Here is an 8,100-nt window from a genome sequence, read left to right on the forward strand (position 1 = left end):
AAAAAGCTTAACACTAAACGTTTAGAAGGGCTCAAAACAACTGATCAAAAATGAAATTTATCAACATAGTTTTTAAAGACTTCTAAACTAAGTTTGATTAAAATTTGTAAACAGTATATATGTAATAAAACACTATAAAATAATTTCAGTACTTTTGTTTTATTTTAGTTTATGAACAGTACACAAAAGTTTATCAACTATACATAATAAGTAAACAAATTGCAAAGTTAGCAGCTATATATTTTGCCATACCAGTTGTACAATTAGTTCAAAACAATTTTTTTACAAAACTTATAAGCAAAGCAATTTGAAAACAAACTTTCTTCGAAAAGTTTAGTCTAAAAGAAATGTTTAATGATATTAAAAACAAAAGCAGCTTAATAAAAAATATGTTTTAAATATAAATTACCTTGAAATTTATTAAACTTTCATTGAAATTGATTTTTTTTTACACTAATAATTTTGAATTTAAGATACGAATTTTGTCATATTAAAAAAAAAGGATTGTATTATTACGAATATGTATCGTCTGCTTTACCAAAATATCGCTTTTCGTAAACGTTGATTAACTTAACAATTAAACATAATTATACACATTACTTTTAAATAAATCTTTTTTAGATACTATACATTTGATAAGTGTAAGATAAAAATTTAACGTTTACACTTTTAAATTGAATAGTACTGATATTCAAAAAAAAATTAGGAAAAATCTATAAAAATACTTTACTTTTATTTTTAATCAAGTTTACAACAATATATCTCACCAAAAGATTAGGACAAGATGTTGAAAGCAAGAATATTCACTTTGGTTTTATTTCTATCAGTTGTGATCGTTGAACTTGGTATTGGTCAGTTTTTTTTGCTGGTTGTAAAAAATCTGTAAAAAAGTATTAATCAAACCTGTTATCTAAAGCTATTAGTACAAAACCGTAAAGTCAAACAACACTATCATACTCAAAATAGTTTTTATTTTTTATTTTTTATATTTTTTTATATTTTAACCATGTAAAAAGTCAAATATAAGTATAAAAAGTATTAAAAAGTTTAATTATTTCTATTTTATTTACGATTAGCAAGTATTCAACTTTTTTAATTTTAGTATTATAAATAGTAAGTGTAACATATTTATTATTAACACTAATTTACTTGCCTACTTTATAAAACTAATTTAAAACAGTTGAAAGCAAAATTGATCTAGTTGGAAGACGAAGATTTGGTGCTAAAAGATTAAAGTTTAAGTGTAAATTTAAAACAAAGGAAGATAATAATGTTATATGGACACTAAATGATAAAAACATTGAAGGATACCCTGAGTTTTCTGTGACTCACAAGTACAAAAAGAAACGCAATCTAGTTGTTAGCGTAATGGAAATTTTAAATCCAAAAGTTTTATATTTCTGGGTCACAGTGCGATGCCAAATGAAGAAATTAGGTCATTCTTTTCCTTCTTTCGAGGGTTGGTTAAATAACTTTCTTAAGGTTTATTTTAGTTTAAAGCTTAGTTGGTCTTAGATGTAGTAGCAGTTTTTAATTACCTAAACTGTTAGTATAACACCATCTTAACAAATATTTATATTTGTTCGATTATAACAAATAAACTTAAAGAAATCTTTTTTCTGAAAGAAAGTTGTATAATTTTTTATGAAATAGTTGTTTTACGATTTATTTATTACATAGGAGTCGTTGACGGCTATAATGAACACGGAATGTTTTATTATAAATACAATAAAAGGAACAAAAATCAAGAACCGACTTATACCAGGGAAAACTTCAAAAAGTATTGTAAAAGTTGGAGCTTTTCTATCGACGGATGTAACAAAAAAGGTTGTTTTTTTTAAGAAAAGAAAGCATATTTTGTTACTTTTTAAAAACTTTTTTTTTGAATTAATACTTTTCAGGTCAATCTTGCGCATGTACTTTTCTTGGTAAGTAAATTTTTGATAATAAAATAGTATTTTTTGGAATACTTTAAAGTATTTTATAGTAAGTTTTCAATGTGAGTTATGAAATTTAATTGTTATTTAAAAAAATGATTGCAGCAGTTACATAATACATTTAGATAAATTTACTTAGACAGAACTGCTTAATGATATTTGAGTAAATCTACGGTAAATATTTAACCAATTTGTAAAAACTTCTGCTTTTTAACTATTTTTTTGTTTTCTTAGATCTATAAAATTGTACAGGTGACTAAATAGACAACTTTTTCTCATGTGATTAATCTTTATACAAGTACTTTCAATAAATTTTAAATCTTACAAAATAAATAAACTTTTATCTCTAATGCTGTTTTTACACACAACAATATTTTATAATTTTAATACACATAGTTTGAATGAGTCAAATGTGTAGAAAAAATTCAGGCTTTAAACCTACGGATATCACTAATTCTCTCGTGATAAAGCCGAGCCCTTTCATATCATTCAGCATTTTTAACAATTTAACATCACCAAAGAATGCGCTTTTCAAAGTAGTTATTTTTGAAAAAAATGGTTGGTCGACAATTGAAAATATTACAACTTCAAATTTTGTTATTGACAACTCAATAAAAGATAAATACAATTACTCGATAGATTTACAACCAAACAAAATTTATAAAGCAAATGTTAGTTTTTCTAAAGAAATTTTCAAGCTTAAAACAAATTGTTGTTGAAAAATTATTAATAGAAACCGTTTTATTACTATAAGTTACAACCTTATTTAGACAATACTAGCTGTATTAAATCTAAGTTTTGTTTAATGTGTGTAGGATTGTAAAAGTTAAAGTAGTTCAATTTTTTACTTATTTTTTTTAAGTTTTTGTTAAATATAGAAATAAGCATTGTATCAAGTATTTTAGAATGTTTTATTTATTTATAAGTAGTGTACCTAAATAAATATTAAGTTTTGTTTTTGCTGAGAAACTAAAAACAAGATTCATTAAAAAAAAATTTTGGTAGATATTTTCCTAAAATTATTATTTTTTAACAGGTATACATTTTGCCACCATTTTGGACTTTCTCTGGGACACCTTATGATATAAATTATGAAATAAATATTAAATCTTCATCATTAAAACCTAATGCTCCAAAGTTACTGGAGGCTTACCGACTTAATTCTTTGTATTGCAAAATACTTGTTCAATTTCCATCTAATGTTGATGTTATTGATACATATGAACATTTTGTAAGTTTTAAAGCAAATTTTAAACAATTTTCTCAGAATAACTTACGCATAAACTAATTTTTAAACTTTTTTGTCTAGAAAAACTAAAATATAATACTTTTTATTTTTATAGGAAAAAGTGTTAAAAATCTGACTAGTTTCAGCTATTTAAAAAAAGATCAACTTAAGATGTATTTTAGTTATATTAAAATAGAAAGGAATTTTTTGCAATAATAAGTTTACACTTAAGAACTTATATAATGCTTGTATGTATATCGATATTTATACATTCAAATATAAAACATTACGTGAAAATATGCATCTTAAAACGTATTTAAGTTATGAAATAAATTAGAAAATGATTAAAAGTTATCTTAAAACAAAACTGTAGGAAAATTAACTTCTATTTTTACTTAAAGTTTAATTTAATTTAAATACAAATGAACCAAAGCTTAACAAAAGTTCTAATGAAATTGAGTTGAAATAATAGACGTGCAAATATGAAAAATAAAAAATGTCACCGTGTAGTTCAGACTGATTCTCATCTGTACTATTGTCTTAATTGTTTTTCAATTATCTTAAACTGTAAACAATATTTACTCAATTTTATAAATTTTTCTTCCTAAATCATAACTATTTTTTAGTATCTTTATTCTTTGTTATATGAGTTTTGCAAGTGTTAAAACTATTTGAATTTTTTGTATAAATTATGTTTTTTGTATTTTCACTAAAGTTTTTATATACTTATATCATGAAAATACTTAACTACATTTTCTTATATAGTTAACATTTAAAATAAGCAAAAAATCTAGATACCTCAATTTACTGTGGATGATCGCGTAGAAAATGATGTGTTGAGGACAGGATCCAATAGTTTTAAAGTGAAGTTTCCATTAAGTAGCAAATTTCTTCGGGTACGTATCTTGTCTGTTAATGAAAAATACCATGGTGATTTTAGTAACGCCGTAACATGCATTTAAAGAAATTTTTCTACTCTTTATGATATATGTTAAAGTTATAATGTAAATCGTTTAGTTTTTCATGCTAATTTTTGATTATTTTGAAGTAAAAAATATAGCGAGAGAGCAGTAATTATGATATCAGTAGTTATGATATTTTTCTCTATTGTAGACTTAGTAAATATTTGAAATTATTAATATATGTTAAATTATAATACCATTTTAAAGTTAAGATGTTTAAAGAACTTCTGTTTCATGTTGTTTTTCTACTTTTGAACATTCAAGTATTAATTTTAAACACTAAACTAATGAAATAAAATAATAAAATTGTTGTGTCTTTGTCGCAAAGTTTTTGTTTATTCTTAAAACTTTAAACTAGTTATACGAGTAAAGTTAGTTTATATTTTTGAATATACAAACGTAGCATTAAAGGTTTATATAGACTTTTCTGTTAGAATAGATTTAATATTGTAATATGCGGAAAGTAGTTAATTTGTAAAATGAATTTTGTATACCGTATTCAAATATGTACACCATTTATTTATTTTAAAACGACAAAACATAGCTATAAGGTATAAATTCTCTATAAAAACTATTTTTTTATCGACTAAACGTTAACTTTTTGTTAAAGCAATCTAAGAAAGCGAAAACTAGCTAAGCTATTACATTTTTTTGTAAGAATGTTTAAATATTTTAAGTTTTGCTACATAAGTAACAGTATAGGTAAAGAGTCAAGAAAATTAAACATTTTAGTAGAAATATAAAAAAACTATACTAGCTGTTAGTTATTTATACGTGATTTTTAGACGTTTAAAAATTCAAAACTTTTCGTTTGTGAACAACTTTAGAAACAGTTTAGTTTAAAGTGTATTAATATCCTTTATAATATTGCAAAGAACTTTTCTTTTATATGAAACGTATAACTAATGCAAACTTTAAATACTTAAAAAAGGTATGTAATGTACCGTAAAATTTTAATCTGGTTTATTATATTTTTCATGAAAAAATCAATCTTCTATTAGCACTAAAAACAATCAAATAAAACTTTAAATGAAAGCTCGCTAAGTCTAAATAATGGAACTTTTATAAATGACTAATATATAAGTTTTGTGTAATACTAAAAATTGCTCTTATTTTCAGTAATTTTAACTAAAAAAAGATTAGAATTAATACTGCTATAGTTAAATTGCTGTTTTTAAATTTAAACTTTAAATAAATGAAAAAATATCTGTTATTGAATTAAGCTTTTACCAACATGCACCAAACTTTTAGTATAGTACAGTAAAGTATAAAAAAACAACATATCGCTTTATTTCAAAAGTTTTACAAACTTTTTATAATTACAGAAAGTGAAAAACTTTATATGTAGTTTAAACATTGCAAAAAAGTATATACTGTTAACAAACGAAAGTACTAGTGAAACAAAAGCGTGTATTTGTTCATTTTCAAAGACAGTAGAAACAATATTGTACTTTTTACAATAGTTTTGTTTTAATTATCAATTATAATTTACTATCTATCAAAGGAGTTCTCATTATCTTGGACACTGGAAATAAAAAACGGTTTAAAATATATATTGAACAATTTGATTCAAGTGTTTTTCGCATTTTATAGTGTTAAAACATTTAGGTAGCATCAGATGATTTTGGTATATTTAAAAAGCTCCTTTAGTTTATAATTTGTAGTTTTTGTTTTTTTTAATTTAATGTTAAATTTATACCAAAACACTGTTGTTTAAACATATTTCTTTGCCGTTTTATTCTTAACCTTCTTTCACAATTATTTTTTAGTTTACAAATCTACAGCCTTTGTAGACTCCTGGATCAAAAAGTTTTTCAAAGCTTTAATAAAGAACTAAAAGTTCATTAAAAAAATAAGAAATTGTTGTTATACTCAAAGTCATAGTTCAAATGTCTAAAACCATGTTATTAAAAAAAAAAACTTTTAAAATATATTAAAATATATTGAGTGCTTTATAATAAAAAATATTGAGAATCATTTTCTACTTTTTATATACTATTATAAGTATACAAGTCAATGCTTTAACGAAAGTTACTTTTAGTTTTAAGATTCATAAAAAATTTTAAACTTCCACTTACCGTAACAACAACTGAATAGTTTATTTCTCCTAGTACAAGCAAATGTTTTGTTATTTTTTTACTTCTTGATTTTTTGTTTTAAAAACTCAATTTATTTGTCTAAAAAAAAGAATTACATATATGAAAAACTTTTTTTGGTTTTCGTTTCAATCTTATACAGAACAAGCTGAAATACAGTCTATACTTATAACAAAGCAGCAAAACACAAAACTTTAAAAAAAAAACAGTTTTGTTTAAACTTTTACTTTGTAAAATTTAAAGTTATGAATAGTTTTTGAATACTAATAAGACAGCGCAAACCTAAATCAATAGAATTTGTGACATTTTTTTTTTTTGAAAATATACTTTCTTAACTCTAAATAAAAACTATAGCAATTGTTGTAGAAAATAATTTTTTAATTTTAATTTAGAGTATTGTAAAAAATTTTGATATATAACTAACTGTCTAAAAATTTTAATTTGTTGTTTTAGCATAATCTAAAAAATATATATATAACGTCTTTACTTTATTTCATAATGATACTACTATAGATTTAAAATTGGTATTTCTCTAATTTAGACAACATTGAAAAGAGTTGAAAATAGCTTTAGTAAAAGATTTATTTTAATTGTTCAAACTCAAAAGCTCAGACAACAACTGCTGTTTTTGAAACGCAATGACAAATTTATAGAAGTTTCTTACAAAATTTGATTAGTGATGTAATTACAAACTTTAATGACTTTTGTTTTTGCACATTATAAACTATTTTAGATTTTAGATTTTTTGAAATTTACTGTGTCTAAAATTCTTTAAATTTTAAAAATATATTTTATAGTAGCTAGATACTTTTATAACTTTTTTGTTTGTTTGCAAATAAATGTCATATAGTCTTGTTGATTTATAACTAAAAATAACGTTTAGAAAAGTTTAATCATAGCAATTTTTAATATAAAAAGTTATTTAGTTCTCACTATCATAATCAGTAAACTAAAAAAAATACTAACAGATTTTAGAAAAATATTAAACCTAATTATTTAGTTTGAAAATAGTTTGATGTAAACTTTATAAGTTTTTGACCAAAATAAAATAATATTTTTCAGGTCACTTAGTTTTAAAATACTTGTACATAAGTTTTTTAAGTAAATAAATGTATTAATCTGATAGTTTTGTAAAAACTTGAATGCGTTACACTTTTGCTTTGTAAAATGTAAAACTGTTGAAAAATTTTACTATTTAAAACTTTTTTTTTAATTAAAAGTTTTTGTCAATAAAAAACATAAAATTTTAGTTAGGTTATTTTAAGTCGTGAAATTAAAAATGTATATATCTCTTTATAATTTCATAAGCTAAAACGAATACAAAAAACTTACACTATCAGCTGAAAGTTACTAAAAAAAAACAAGTCAAAATTAATTTTAATCAAAAGCGTATGAATTAGTTTTTATAAATCAGTATAAAAACAAACTTTTTAAACACTTTTTGAAAAATAAATCTTATTGTTTTAAAACTAAAACTATCAAAAAGAAAACTAAACTTCTGGTAAATAAAAAAGTAAACAAATAAATAAAAAGAGGTACTGGGTATACATTTATTTTAACTTAAAAAAAGCTTACTTCATAGCTTAGTTTCCTTTATGCCATTTAGTATTGTTTTTCTCAGAGTGGAGAAAAAAATCATCATTCATTCTGTACTGTTTTTAAATGTTTTACTCTGACTAAAGTTGAACAACTGTATATAACATTTAACCGAATAAGATTAGATATGTTTTTTTTACAATTATCTTATGTTGAAATTTTAAAACAAAACTCCTGTTATTTTTTTGAATAAAGTTATTTTTTCTTTTAAGGATAAAGATTACTTTTTATACATGGAATAAAGAATTTAAAGTATTTAATAAAGTTAAAAGTAAACAAAT

Source organism: Thalia democratica, chromosome 2 (genome assembly GCF_965202585.1).
Source record: "Thalia democratica chromosome 2, ktThaDemo2.hap1.1, whole genome shotgun sequence".
Lineage (NCBI taxonomy): Eukaryota > Metazoa > Chordata > Thaliacea > Salpida > Salpidae > Thalia > Thalia democratica.